The 16,242-nt window shown below is 38.3% G+C and overlaps 1 long non-coding RNA gene across 1 annotated transcript; it reads right to left on the reverse strand.

The window, feature by feature from the left end:
* Window positions 1-7,291: 7,291 nt before the first annotated feature.
* Window positions 7,292-7,631, reverse strand: LOC122003963. Its single transcript, XR_006118176.1, has 3 exons — window positions 7,572-7,631; window positions 7,423-7,491; window positions 7,292-7,311 (listed from the first exon to the last, which is right to left on the reverse strand). It is a non-coding gene; the product is annotated as an uncharacterized LOC122003963 (long non-coding RNA).
* Window positions 7,632-16,242: the final 8,611 nt, after the last annotated feature.

A 16,242-nucleotide genomic window follows, 5' to 3' on the forward strand; every position in this document is an offset into this window, starting at 1 on the left:
TCGGATGCGACCCTTTCTATTGGAGGCGGGTACCTCTTGACTTATCTTTTATGATATTGTCTTTGGATATGCATAGTATTTTATAACTATAAGCAATGAACATGTTTGTCTTTGGTATGTCACTGTTTGATATCCATAGCATGTTAGGTTTGTCACCTGTGATGTATCCGTGCTTATATCTCATGATTTGTTGCCATGATTATCTTGTTACCATGAGTATCTTAGTTTCTAGAGTGACATACCATGCTTACTGAGGTTAGGACTAGGATTTGGATTGTTGTTTCTAGCCTGTGTATCTAGATTATCTGATACTTAGGTTTTTGTGCCATATCAGATTTGTGTACCTCTATTTGTATATCATATATGATTCGGGTGTTTAGACCCTGATTCTTTGATCTGTGTATATTGTTGGTACATATGCTATGGAAGAGGGATATGATTTGGGTCTAGGTTGTTATACCTTAGAGGACTTGTATACCCTAGATCCGTGGATTTGACTTACTGATACTGTGATACCCATATTATGTATATATGGATTTTTCTATGCTGATCAGGAATTCCATACTTATTATGTTCAGGACATAGGGTTTTTGATATTCTATCTGACCTGTGTACTCTAGATCTTGGTATGTGACCATCGCTTTTACAGTACCCATTTTGTATGTATGGATATGGTTATGTTGATCAGTTTTTGCTATGCATAGTGACATGCATCATGATTGCATGCTGTGCGATTGTCGGCTCCTCTATGGTTGAGCCCATCGCCAGTTACATGTACTGCACACACCCCCACTCATGGTTTAGTGGCATATCAGGCAGGTGTGTGGCGGTTCTGCTGTTTGGCTCCGTTGGTCATATGACCCAGCGTAGTTCCGCTCTGTTTGGCTCCGCTGGCATGTAGTGTAGCAGCGTAGTAGCCGGCAGACGGTGGACTCTGTTTGGCTCCGTTGGTCAGGAGACTCAGCGTGGTAGCCGGCAGAGATATCCTCCCCGTCATCGTGTACCGGGAGTTGAGAGCATTGAGCTCCCCCATTTATGATTTGGGGTCACAGGACAGGAGTACTCCGACAGCATCCCGTCCACTCGGTCACTCATCAGGAGTAGTGACGACAGAGTGCACGGTTATCATAGCCCTACCCACTCGGTCTCACCATTTGTGTGTGAGATGACTGACTGGCGTCAGGGGTGACCAGGACGCATCATTAGCATCATATGCATTGATGCATTTATATTCTTATGATTGTGTTTGCTGCATTTGGTTGATGCATTTTGGTTGGATGCATACTTTTGACCTGCATACAGGATTATTGACACTTTCGGTTTGACGACCCTTTTGTCTGGATAGGAGTTCCTGGTGAGTACAGTTTCCTCAGTTACCTTTCAGTTTTGCATATTCCCTATATATGATTAGGAAGCTGTATTCCATGTTTGTTGCTGTTAGATATATCTTACTACTCATGTCCATTGGTATTCGCTGAGTTGTTGAACTCACCCCCGTTGACACTATCTTTTTCAGGTACCAGGTTATTTAGGGTGTCGCTTGGAGCATCCTGTCTGCTGGTCCCCCCGTCACATCAGAAGACTTATCGGTTTCACGTATGTTTTGTTTTGTTTTATGTATCAGTTTGTTAGCTCTGTACTCCGGTTTTATTTTTGGAGTGTTGATGTTGTTATGTGGTATTTTGTATTTGTTGTTGGTTGTGTAAGCCTAGCCGGCTAGCAGTTTTGTGTTTTGGTTTTAACTGCGTGGTTGTGTCAGCCAGAGGCTGAATTTGATATTAACTGCGTGGTGTTTGTTTCCTTTTATTGTTATTATTCCAGCCGCATGTGGCTGAGGTATATAGTGCTTGTAGAAAAGTTTCAGATTGTCCGCCGTACAGGGGAGATGCTGCCGAAATTTCTTCGGACAGAGACTCCTCCGGGGCGTGACAATTTAGTGGTATCAGAGCAGGTATACGATACTTACTATGTGTTTTGGATTTTTGAGATTTATCTGATATAATTTATTTGGTATCAGAGATCGGCTTATGAGTCTTATTTTCCCGGTGTTTCGGATTTTCTGTTTTGGTCTTTTCGATGTGACTTTTCGGGTTTTGGGACCTGGCAGCAGCAGGACATCTCCAAGCTATAGGAGGTATGTTGGTATATACTGTTGTCCTACCTCTCTGTTAGTATATGCCCTATATTACAGTTTATCATCTGTATTAGCATTATTTATTAGTATCTGTCTAGTTGATATATCATACATTTTATGCATTAGGTAAACCACTGATGATGATCGACCTTGAAAGAGGTTAAGGGTTACAGTTTCTGGTGATTTATCATATCATACACTAGTAGTTTTTAGCTTATGTTATTACTAGTTGGTTAGCAGATTGAGGCACATACCAGCCTCTGCTTTTAATAGCTGGATAGTGGATAGTATTTATATCTTTATGTTGACCTAGCCAGTAGTATACCATGTTATCTTAGTTAATTTCATTAGTAGATAATTGATCTACTCTTGTGAGATCGGTCAGTAGAAGTTTGATTTACCATAGTTGCTTGAAGGGGATTAATGTAGAGGCTTTATTTATTCTTGATTAGTTAGTAGATGATCGATTAGTTGTGTTGATCCGATCAGTAGCAGATTAACCTACTTTACTTCTAGAGGTCTGAATCTTTGGGTTGTATGTGCTTAATTGATATCTAGAGCACATTTGAGCACAAGTTTTGTACTGACGTGGAAAAGACGGAGTTGATCGTATACCATTGTCGATTTTGGTCAGTCTTTAGAGGATTGATTTATCCTATTCCGTGGGTACCTTAAATTTAGACTGTATGTACCTTGTAGGATAACTTAGAAGGTGGCGTAGGGTTTGTGTGGTAAATTGGATTTAAATATGTTGATTATGCATATTTATGTGATGTGTAGATATGATTGTTATGTGTTGTAGGAGTCCTGTGGTAGACTGACCGATTGCATCATTGAGCTTATGCTGATTGTATTATGGAAGGTATCATGTTGATTAAATCGGTGTTATGTTAGATGCAAACGTGTTGGATGTAATATTCGAGGTATCTTGTTGATTATATTTGATTTGTGGATACACTTGTGTCAATTAGACTTTATTGGAAGTATTATGTTGATCATACTCAAGGTGTATGTATATATAAAGGGTGAGTATAATTAGAGATATATGTCGATTATACCTATGTTGTGTGTGCACGTGTGTCAGGTGTATTGTTGGTAGTATCATGAGGATTCTACTTATATTGAATGCAGGATGTGGAGTGTCTGCATTATGTCATTTGTTGGACTACCTTGTCAACCCATTTTCTTATCAGCGGGTGACCCACTACGATGTTGATAGAGTTGAATATGGATTTGATTTGCTTACTGGGTGGTTATACCCTAGGCTAACCACAGTGATCTGTGGTAGAGAGATCTCGTGCAGTCTCTAGCTAGATAGTTAGGTGCTTTGGACACTTATGTATTGTTGGTGGTGGAGCGTTGCTCCCACAGGTTATGGATCGTTTGTAGTGGAGTGTAACTCCCACATATTATTGTTTGTTTGTGGTGGAGCTAGCATTGCTCCCATATATTACGGATTGTTTGTGGTAGAGCGTTGATCCCACCTATGTGGTATTTCGTGTGATAGAGCATTGCTTTCACACTGGAGGTTCTATTCTTTGATGATTATATATCGTTGGTGATTAGATCTGTTTATTGTTGAGGATCTTATTGTTATGAATGTCTGTGATACAGACATTATGTGTCTTGGTTTTACCATTAGTGCTTACGGTGCCCTAGATGTTATCATGGACTCGATGATATGGGTATTCCTAGGATGTTTAGATTGGTTTCCATTGTCTTTGTTGACGATGTGGTGATCTATTTCGGGTCCGAGGTGAGTCACGTACACTACCTTTGCATAGATCTAGAGATGATTCGACGAGAACATCTATATGTGATTATCAGTAGTGCTGATTTGGATTGTCTTTTGTGATGATGTTTGGGACACACGGTCACCAGTAGAAGTGTACCGTGGTTCCACAGGAGATGGAGGATGTTACCATTGGGAGTAGACGGAGTCTATAGAAGAGGCTCGCAACTTCTTTTGTTTGGCCGATATTTCCGGAGATGCGTTGAGGATTTCTCCCGGATTGCTATGCTATTTACACGTCTGACCAGTAAAGGCATGAAGTTCACTTGGACTGAGGATTTCAAGACCAGATTCTAGGAGCTGAAGCGGAGACTAGTGTCGGTTCTGATTTTGGTTTTTACCTTCTGGAGAGGATGGATTTGTCCTCTATACCAACGCGTCTCTACAGGGTATGGGTGCTGTTCAGATGGTCCTTAAGGATATAAATGAATAGATCCATTAAAGGACCCTATCATTCCATCGCCCTTCAAAACAACCTTGTCCTTAAGGTTGTTTATCAATTTACTCTGAAAATTTTTCTTGAATGGTATCATATAATTCTCATGTTGCATCATCGATAGATAAATTATTCCATTGAATTAACAACTTAATCGTCGTTGGATTGTTCTTCTTCACAAGTCTCCTTTCTAAAATAGCATAAGGTTGAAATTTAACTTCACCATCTAAATTCACTCCAGGAAGGTGTTGTTGAGGAGATAGTGCTTTGCTAGTAAAAGCTAATGGTTGTCCTTCTTGCCTAAGTACTGCTTCGGTTCTAACTCTGAATGCATCGGCTTCAATGACAAATTGCTTATTGAAATTAGTTATTGCAAGAACTAATCACTACAACAAAAACCCTCATAGATATCGATTTTCCACCGATGTCTATTATATTTTCGATCGATGTCTATGAAGGCGATGTAAAAGGTCTGTCATTTTAGACATCGGGTTAAAACCGATGTAGTATCACTTAACGACATCGGGTGTAAAACTGATGTAATATTATATGTTAATAACACCAGTTTTGGCAGCGGTATATGACCGATGTAATATTAGTTAATGACACCGGTTTTGCAGCGGTGGAAAACCGATGTAATATCAAGTTTGTTTAACGACACAAATTCAATTTCCGAAACCGTGAAAAACCAATAAAATGCACCAATATTATTCTTACAACAGTATCTATAAAATATACAAATATTCACAAATTAGGCATATTTTTCTTCAACAATATCCATAAAATACATAAATATTCACAAATTACATAAATATTCTTCTTACAACAGTATCCATAAAATACACAAATTCTTTTTACAACATCAAAAGGTAATAAATATTGTACACATCAAGGTAATATCCGCAATTTACATTCCATGCAAATGCATGCATCAACCAAAGTTTTCAAAATTCAAATACCTTTCCTACTCAAATGTAATCTAGCATGCATTCAGCCCACTCGAACCGCACTTCATCAATTTCAACTCTGGAGTACTTGAGATTTGTAAACTGTAAAAACACATAAATAATATATTAGTCCCATAACGGATACTAAGTATAACCATCTCGTTTCACTGTAAAACAATGACATTTTCTAAAGCATAATGGCTGCACCTGGTTAATCCCAAGACATCTGTCCATGGACTCATGGCATAAGAGCATGGGTGCATTTGGTCCTCAGGAGTATTGAATTTTTTTTATTGCTGACTCATTATCATGCAAACAAAAAAAAATCAAAATAAGGAATGTAACAACTATCATCAAACATACCACACAAAATACTCTTGATGATTTACTAAACTTGACTGCTTCATCCTGTATTTGAGTGGCCAGCTCCCTCGTTGGTGACAAAATTAGTACAGTACAGTAGGACCCATCTTAGAATTATTATGATTGCGTTTGAGAACAACAAACCCTGGCATTAGAAAGCCTACTGTTTTTCCTGATCCTGTCTTTGCAATGGCCACAATGTCACGCCCCCTTAAGACAATTGACCATGACTGAGCCTGAATTGGTGTAGGAGCCGAGAAGCCGACATGATGTATCTATGAAAGCAACAGACAAAAGAAGTTCAGTACCAAGAATGTGCAACACCTCGTCACAAAAACAAATGTTGCACCATTACAGGTTGATATAAAACAAACACATATGGAACCAGGATTTCACCATACACCCTTTTCCTTGTTTCCTTTGACATAAATGAGGGAAGAAGGATTGGGGGTTATATTTCCTCAATTTTGAGCCAAATCATTGTTGATCACAAATGAACACAGTTGTTAGAACGTTGAATGAAGGATAGCATAGAAGGTAACAATGACTTGGAAATTGGAAAAAAGATATGTCCGACCTTGCTTAAATGTAAAGGTATACAAGTGAGGATCTCTAACAACATCTTGAGTGCTCTTTTTGCTGGAAAAATTTTGCTTCCCACCAAGAGCAAACCAGAAAGCCGAGCTTTCTGTTCCCTCTTTGCAATGCTTCAGCGTAGCACTTGACTGCAGGCGAAAGAGAAATCTTGTAGAACCATGACGTTGGATAAAGAATCACTCTTTAAACTGTATGGAAGCAACAGATCTAGGAGTACATCATATTTCTCTGAAAATGTATGGAAGGACTATTTGCACCTGAGATATTGCTGATAACTTTTAAAATCTTTTCCAACCTATAATTGTGCCTCGCAAGTTCAATCATTCAATGATTAACCTATATGGATGCTCCACAATGGAAAAGATAACAAAGATAACTTGCTGACCGAAATATGTTTATAATTCAAAGTTGGTAACTATAATATAAAATTGTTGTCTCGTTTAAATTCTATCCAAATTCAATTAACTAATTATATGAATGTCAAATGGACTAACATGTTAGCACAAAAGAAATAGAGGATGATATTTAGGCACAAAATCTTTTTAACATTTTTACATATTATACCTTCAAAAATTCTGCTGTCTGATCAACCCACTATTGCTGTTCATGAGTACTTGAACTTCCATTTCACGTGAAAACTATATTCCCAGATTGCAAAACAAAACAATCATAGGAATTTAAGGATGCCGCCACCTAAAAAAACAGATAACGTCATTGTAATTGTAGTACTCAAGTATCTAAATGATAATTATGTTTTTTTTCTTAATTACAAAAATGATGATAGGTGTCATGTAGCTCGGTTGGTGAGAGCTTTGATGGCTCTTTCTCCCATCTAATTTTAAATACAAGAAGATTGTAGATAAAAATTAAAGTATGAATAACAAAAATGTGAATAGTCATACCGCATCAACTTGCATTGCCTTACGGTTGTGGGATGATGTACCAGATACTTGGATCAGCGCAATGCCATCGGGAGCATAAGTTTCATCACTCAGGTTTTTTTTTTCTGAAATTAAGCTTTTTACCCAGAACCGACTCCACCCTATTTAAGAGAAATAATTGTAATATAACAGTTAACAAAAAAGACTGTGAAATGTTTTTCCTAGACATGCTAGATCAAAGTGGTAAATAATTAATAATTAGTAGGTGGTACCTTCAAAACAACCATGGGATGGAAAAGTGCGATGAATTGTAGCGGCTCTTTCCCTTGAAATATGCATCCCTGCAAGAGATGAATTTCATGAAGAAGTTTAGTTTATCAAGTTCATAGATAAAGATTAGTAAATTTAAAGTTATAAGAACCTGCACTGGTCTCCTTTTCAAGGAGATCCACATTTTAGTAGCCAGTTGTAGAGCCATTAGTTGATCGTCCTGGAAATAAGAAATTCACATTGTGATGATAAACCTAATTAGAAGCTCATTGAACTATAAGCAACTCTGCATCATAGAGCTGCGGGATAGGAGTATAACTACTACTCTTTTGGTTCCTTAAGAGGACACTTGGTTATTGGTAGTTACCTGAGTGCTATCCTTTCCCATCCAACAAGTCAAGAAGTAGTCCTCTTTCTTTTCACCAGAATGATATGTTTTTTTTCTAGCCACATAGAAAAGCATTGTCTTTAAGCTTTTTTCTTTCTTTTCTTGTAGTGATAGGGGTGGTAAACTTGAGTTCTACAAAGACAAATTACCTGTATGAAGTCAATGAATGCATTAAGAATGGCCATAAATCTTTCAACTTTACTATAGAAATTGCTCCCAACAGTCACAGTATCAGCTAATTTGTCATCCATCCTTGTCGAGTTTGATCACTAAGAATTGTTGTAAACTACGTAAACAATTACAAAAGAAACCCTATCCATCTTGATTTGATTTTAAAGAATGAAGCTTATTGATAGCTTTCAGAATTGTGAAAGAGACACATGATTAACAAAAATTCAAATATTGCATAATTGATTACATCCATTCTAGTTGCAAAATCGCACAAAGCACATGCAATCAGAAACCCAACCACAAGCATCCACATGTCAGCTAGTGGCACATAGATGGCGATTTAATTCAATGAAAAAAGAGAAGAAAAAAACATGTAAAAGTGTATGAAAATAGGACAACAATGCAAGAAAATCACAATTTCAAAGGTCAAGATTCAAAATTCATGTCAACAACCATCAGAAAAAACCCATCAAAACAAAGAGCAAATTATTTACAAAATGTGCAATGCTATAATCTAAAAATGATACAGTCATATAGAAGCAACTGATGTAAGAATTATATAGAGTAACTGGCTAAGAAGCATAGCACTCCGCAACATATGTAGGCGATTCAAAAATCTAGGGATCTCGCTTCGTAATAAGTTTAGATTATTTCTCTTAAAGGGAGATAGGCTTACTCACTTTCATTGATCCTCCGATGAATGTTTTGAAGATTGGGCGGTTGCAGTGCTTCTTCTTTGAGTTCCAATATCATCACTCATATATCAGTACAAAAAGCTCATACACTTGTACATACAGTGAGAAAGGAACTGCAAATTCTATGGGTACATGATTAGAGTGTTAGTCCTTCATTGGCAATAATAGATAAAAGCTCATACACTGATAACCGTTAGTGTGTGTTTGCAAAGAACTCACTGTAGCAGTTCGCCTCTCACTGAAGCATTTGGACTTCTGTAGTTCCTTGTAGAGTTCACCTTTAGCTGCATATTCCAATATCAAGTAAACTCGAGTCTGTGATACAAAGGAGAATCTAGGTCAACTGAGGTGGCATAAACAAAATTTAGAAAAATTGATAAATAAAATAGAAGAACACAAGAACTGGAGGAAAATAGGAGAAAATGAAGCTGCGGGTTGTAAAGCAAGGAGATCAGCAACATTCGGAACTATTACACTGCTACATGCTTCCTATTGTTAAAAAAAAAACCCTTTCTTCTCGTCATATCAAGGAAATCGATAATGGGAGGAAAACAAAACGACAATTTTCTCACCATGGAACTCGAATCAAACTGAGTGAGAGGCGAAAACAAGATCAGAAATAAACCTTAACATGAAAATAAGAAAAATAAAGAACAGACGTCACTATATAAGCCATTCCCTACCTCTTGCTCAAGCTCTCGTCCTCTTTTGCCGACAGCTGCGCTCCGAACATCACGGGGCTAATGCCGCCTACGGGCTACCAGGAAAAGCGATAGTAAGCGTGAGGAGCCAAAAATTAGGGCATTTCTCGGACTACATTACCTTGAGCGTTCATCAAGACGGCGGCGTCATCCCGACAAGGTGCGGAGAAGAGAAATTACCAACTTTGGTCATGCCGATGCCGCTGTCGATGATGGAAAGCGTCTTGTTCGCCTTGTCAGGCACGAGGAGGATGAAGAGCTCCGGCTGGGCGTCCAGCTTGCTCTTGTCGGTGAGACCCTCGAGGCGTTGCTAATCAGCTCGCGCAGGAAGATCTCCTTGTTGGAGTAGATGGTGTTGATGATGATGAGACTCAGCAACTGGTTGATCTCCGCCTGGAACGCGAAGGTCTCCGTCTCCCCCATCTGCACGTCCGCCATCACCTCGATTGAAAGAAACTGGTTTCGCGAATAGGAACCGGAATCGAATGAATCAAGTGCTTCGATGCGATCTCGTCGGCCCCTACCTTAGCCGGGAAGAGTGAAGAGAGGAAGGAGGAGGAGGAAGAGAGGATCGGACGAGGAGGCAGAATGGAACGATTTATGCTGCGATTTTGCTTAGGACCGAAGCAAGTGGTTTTGATCCTAATCGGGAGAGGAAGGGGCGTCGATCCAGGAAGGGGAAGAGATCCAGGAAGGGGAAGAGGGAGATGAGGCTGAGAGAGATGGTCGGAGGTTTAGGTTTAAGTTTAGGTTTAGGCTGAGAGAAGGGGCGCGATATTGGTTTAGGTTTGGAGGGAACTTTGTAAAGTGTTATAAATTTTGGCTGGTGGAAAAATTAAATTATTATTTTTGGTTCATTAACATCGGGTTGTTAAAACCGGTGTCTATTAACAAAAAAAAAGGCGCTCATAGACATCGGCTAAAAAACCGATGTCTATGAGCGAAAATCTGCGCTCATAGACACCGATTTTTAGAAAAACCGGTGTAAAATACATAAAAACATCGATTTTTGCTTAAAACTGTTGTTGTTCCACCGATGTCTATGAAGGTTTTTCTTGTAGTGGATGTTGTCATCAAAGACTCCTTTAAATTCTGAAATGTCTTTTCTGCTTCAGAACACCATCTAAATGCATATGTGAGATCCAGAAAACCACGTAATGCCTTAATATTTTTTGGAGTGGGTCACTCCTTCATAACTAGCACCTTTGAGAGGTCAGTAGCTACTCCTTTTTGGATTACAATATGACCAAGGTATTCCACCTTAGTTGTCCCAATACTGCACTTAGATCTTTTCACAAAAAGAGAATGCTCATGCAAAAGAGTGAGTACTTTATAAAGGTGATGCAAATGATCTTCGAACGATGAACTATAAACAAGAATATCATCAAAGAAAATCAAAACAAACTTGCGGAGGTAAGGCCTGAAAATATTGTTCATCAAACTTTGGAATATAGAAGGTACATTAGTTAAACTGAAAGGCATGACTAAAAATTCATAATGATCATCATGAGTCTGAAAGATTGTTTTTGGAATGTCTGGCTAATAGATCCTTATCTGATGAAAGCCTGAGTGAAGATCCAACTTTGAGAAGAATGAGGAACCTCTTAATTCATCAAGTAATTCATCAATGATGGGGATGGGGTACTTATCTTTCACTATAATTTTATTCAGTGCCTGGTAATCTATACAAATCCGCCAACTTATCTCTTTCTTTCGTACAAGCAGTACTGGAGAAGAATATGGACTTACACTTGGGAGAACAATACCAGCTTGAAGCATCTCTTGTACAATCTTCTCAATTATCTCCTTCTATATGTAAGGGTAGTGATAAGGCCTAACATTTGCCGGTGCACTCCCCGGTATTAGAGGTATACGATGATCATGTGAACGTGATGGAGGAAGTCCCTTTAGCTCAGCAAATATCATAGAAAATTTTGAAAGAAGTGTCTCTAATTCTTGAGGGGTATGTGAGGTACTTTTAGGATCCTTTTTGATGGAGAGTTGCATGAGAAAAATGGAGTAATCTTTCTTTAATAATCACTCTACTTGATAACTACTGATTGATGTCATAACATCTTGTCTCTTGCCATTGATGCAAACTTCTTTTCCTTGATCTAGGAAGCGCATTGTTACTTGAGAGAAATTCCATATTATGTCTCATAATGTTCTCAATCATTGTGCTCCAAGTACAACATCACATCCATCTAGGGGTAGAAGAAAGAGATCTGTGATTAATTCATAATTTGGTAAGAAAATTTTAATACCATCACACTTTCCTGGACTTGTAAGTGATCTTCCATCCGCCACCTTAACATCAAATGTAGATGTTTGCTCTATTTTTTGTTTAAGCCTTCTTGCCAAGGTTGAGTAGAAAATTGTTGGTGCTTCATGAATCTATAAGTATCATTACTGGTTACTTTTTAATGAATCATTTTACCTTCATCGTTTGCGGAGTTTGTAGTCTTTCTAAGGCATGAACTGATATTGTCATAGAGTCATCTTGTACTTCGTTGATATTATCTTGTGTTTCACCTTCATCGAAATCATCTTCTTCCTCAGAATTCTCTATTGGTTCAATCATCAGTATCCTATTTTGCTTGCATTGATGACCGCAGTGCCACTTTTCATTGCAATGCCAACATAATCCCTTTGTCATCCTTTTCTTGATCTCTTCCTTTGTCAATCTACCGGTGTTGAATAATGCAATGTGTTTACATGAATTACCTTGTTATTTCTTCTTCCTTCCTCATTGATCTTCTCTTCTTGTAGTCATGCAAAGGATAAGGCAACCTTCATGGTGCGCGGTTGATTCATTTTTACTTCTCGTCATATATCAAGGAGAAGTCCTTCAATAAAAGTGCCCAGTAGTTACTTTTTTGACCAATCATGAGTTCAATTAGAGAGTCGCTTGAATCATCCTTGGTACTCTAGTACGGTTGAAGTCTGTCGAATTTTGGCCAATTCTCCATCAACATTCTCATAACTAGAGGGACCAAATTGATTGATGAGTTCTTCTTTGAATTGCTCCCATTTTGGAGGCTCATGGCATGCTTCAAGCCAGTCATACCATTGGATGGCATCGCATTCGAGGTTTATAGATGCTAGTTCTACCTTTGCATTGTCCAATGCCATCGCCTTCGAGGTTTATCGATCTATGTGCACCTCCTTTGCTCCCTAGGGCCTGTTGGTCGCTACTACCGGATATCGTTCCGTTCTCTTGTACAAAAATTTTGTACAAGCATAGAACTTTCCTAGCTACCCATGTGCTCTACTGAAGTCCAAACTTGGATTGCAAACGATGTTTAACATTATTAATCCAAGTTATCCTTCAGAAGTTAAATTTGGATTGGGAACAGAACTTAACATTCTTACTCCAAATTTAACCAATGTGTTCTTCATAAGTTAAACCATATTACAGAAGTTGATTAAATTTCTATTTCAAAGATTGGCTTCCAGGACAAACGTGGCGAGGCACAGACCTTCTTGGGTATGGGATCATCCACCACTGCCTAGACAAAGTCTTTCAAAGAAATCAGAAATTTAAACTTCTAACCGTAAACTAGGTTTAATTATAGAGACCTCAATAGAAGCACAATATCGAAACACAAAATTGATTACAAAACGATAACCTAAAATCGAAAACCTCTTGTGTTTGGTATTTCAAAATCTATACAAAAGGAATGAACTAGTATGATGCGAAAACAAACTACTAGTTATACTGTTTGTAGCTTATAGACCTCTTGATCTTCTGTCGTATTCCTCTTCTTCTCTTGGGCGTCATGTGAGTGACGATCTACCAAAATGAGAACCACCCAAGCCTTCTTCTTCCTCCCAAGCTTTCGGCCACCAACCAATCTCCAAGGGACACAAGGAAAGAATGCCTCCTTTCTCTCCTTCTTCTCCAAGCAAGATCCGGCCACCAAACAATCTCCAAAAGATGATGCCACCGACCACCAAAGAAGAAAAGAAGAGGAAGAGCAATGACCGGCCATAAGGAATAGAGAGGAGGAATAGAAGATGTGTTGTATCTCATGAAAGCACCCCCTCCCTCTCTTTTATATTCCTTGGTCAAGGCAAAAAAGGAAAATTTTAGAAATAATTAAAATTTCCTTATTTTCCTTGCTAATGACTAAAAAGGAAAATTTTAAAATAAAAATTAAAACTTCCTTTTCCTCATTGTTATAGCCAGCCACCTTATGTCCTCCAAATAAGGAAAGTTTTAAATACAAAAAATTAAAACTTCCTTATTTATTTCTGGAAAAATTTTTAAAATTAAAATCTATCCTTTAAATCCCTTTAAGGAAAGATTTTAAAATAAAAAATCCTCTTTTGAATCCCTTCATTGTTGACTAGTTATAAAAGCAAAATTTTTAGAAATTAAAATCTCTCTTTTAAACATTTAGATGGTTACAAAAAATGAAAGCTTCAAAAATTAAAATCTCTCTTTTAAAAGATTTTAAAATTTTCTGAACTCTCTTTTAAAACCATTACTTCCACATAAGGAAAGATTTTAAAAACTAAAACACCCTTTTAATTAATTGTAGTCGGCCACTTAGCTTGGGCTCCAAGCTTGGCCGACCACAACTTATCCCCATTAAATGGCTTGGTCAGCCCTAGCTTGGGCTCCAAGCTTAGTTTAGCCGACCCCATTGAGATGGGTAAGAAGTTGGATTTTAGGTGGATATAAGACTTTATAAATAAGAGGCTACGACAGGGACCGAGAGGAGGAATTGGTTTTGGTCTCCCGATTAGCTTGAGCTTCCCGTGTTCACCCCGAACACCCAACTCAAGTTCATCAATAACAACTCATACCACTAAAGAGTTATTATTGAACTACCGCACCAATCCCATATTACAATATGGGCTCCTTCTTACCATGAGTGCGCTAATCTCCCTGTGTTTAAGATATCAAATGTCAACTAATTAAATGAGTTACTGACAACTCACTTAATTAATATCTAGCTCCAAGAGTAGTACCACTCAACCTTATCGTCATGTCGGACCTGCAGGGTTTACATGACAATCCTTATGAGTTGCTCTTGGGGACATCATCAACCAAGATCACTAGGACACAATTTCCTTTTATAATCAACAACACACCATATAAATAATATCATTTCCCAACTTATCGGACATATTGATTTAACGAACTAAATCTAATCCATTGATAAATTAAAGAAATAAACATTAAGTATACATGTTTGTTATTATATCGTGATTAAGAGTATGCACTTCCCTAATAACAAAGGCATGGTTCTTTTATGCAGTCAATATAAAAAAAAACTACCTCAAATGGTCCTGCTCAATACACTCATAGTGTACTAGTATAATTTTATAGTCAAGATAAACTAATACCAAATTACACTACAACCATTCCAATAGTTTGTCCCTATCCATCTTGGTCGTGAGCTACTATTTATAATTTATAAAGTGTTGATAACATGATCTTCTGTGTGTGACACCACACACCAAGTTATCTACAATATAAATTAAATGGACAACTACACTTAGCATATAAATGTAGACATTTGATCAATTGTGATTCTTATTTCAAAATAATTGTTTACAAAAAGCTAGACTTTTAGTATATACTCTAAAAATCTCCCACTTATACTAAAAGACTATGCTGCCATAAATGCTGCCATACATCTGATTCTCATCCCCTCAACATGTCGATCAAAAGCTTTCGCCGGAAGGACCTTAGTGAAAGGATCTACCAGGTTATCTGTGTTGGTGCAATATTCCCTAGGTCAAGGTTGACCTGTTTGACTGAGCTTGAGTTGATTCAAGCTTGAGTCTTGGTGTTTGGGTTTCGATGTTTGATAATACATAGAGACTGACAATACATGGAGATTGCAGGTGCAATCGTTCATCTGAGGAGATTGTTGGTACAATTCCCCTCTGATAAGGGTTTGATCAGATTTGGTTGAAGAAGAATCAAGTAGGTCAAGGTTGACTAGATACTTGACTGGGAAAGTCCTAACTGGAAGGTTAGGCAGAAGGAAAATCCTGGTGAGTGAAGCCAGGTGAAAAGACCTAGTGAGTGAAGCTAGGTAGAAAGAAAAGTCCTGGTGAGTGAAGTCGGTCAGTTGGAAAATCCTTGTGAGTGAAGCCAGGTGAAAGACCTAGTGAGTGAAGCTAGGTAGAAGGAAAGTCATGGTGAGTGAAGCCAGGCAGATGGAAAGTCTTGGTGAGTGAAGCCGGGCAGTTGAAAATCCTGGTGAGTGAAGCCAGGTGAAAGACCTAGTGAGTGAAGCTAGGCAGAAAGAAAGTCCTGTTGAGTGAAGCTAGGCGGAAGGGAAGTCTTAGTGAGTGAAGCCAGGCACGGGAAAATCCAGGTGGATCAAGACTGATCGGACACCTGGTATTGGTAAGTCGAAGTGGGTCAAGGTTGACCGGACACTTGACATGAGGAGGAAAGTCCAAGTGGGTCAAAGGTATTGACCGGACACTTGGTGAGGGAGTCCCGATGACTTAGTGGATACAAGACTTTATAGAGGCTACAACAGGGACCAAGAGAAGGAATTGGTTTTGGTCTCCCGATGGACTTGAGCTTCCCGTGTTCGCCCCGAACACCCAACTCAAGTTCATCAATAATAACTCATACCACTAAAGAGTTATTATTGAACTACCGCACCAATCTCATATTACATTATGGGCTCATTCTTATTATGAGTGCGTTAGTCTCCCTGTGTTTAAGATATAGAATGTCCATTAATTAAATGAGTTACTGACAACTCACTTAATTAACATCTAGTTCCAAGAGTAGTACCACTCAACTTCATTATCATGCCGGACTAAGTCCACCTATAGGGTTTACATGATAATCCTTATGAGCTCCTTAAGGGGACATCATCAACCTAGATT

The sequence above is a fragment of the Zingiber officinale genome, chromosome 7B (genome assembly GCF_018446385.1).
Source record: "Zingiber officinale cultivar Zhangliang chromosome 7B, Zo_v1.1, whole genome shotgun sequence".
NCBI lineage: Eukaryota > Viridiplantae > Streptophyta > Magnoliopsida > Zingiberales > Zingiberaceae > Zingiber > Zingiber officinale.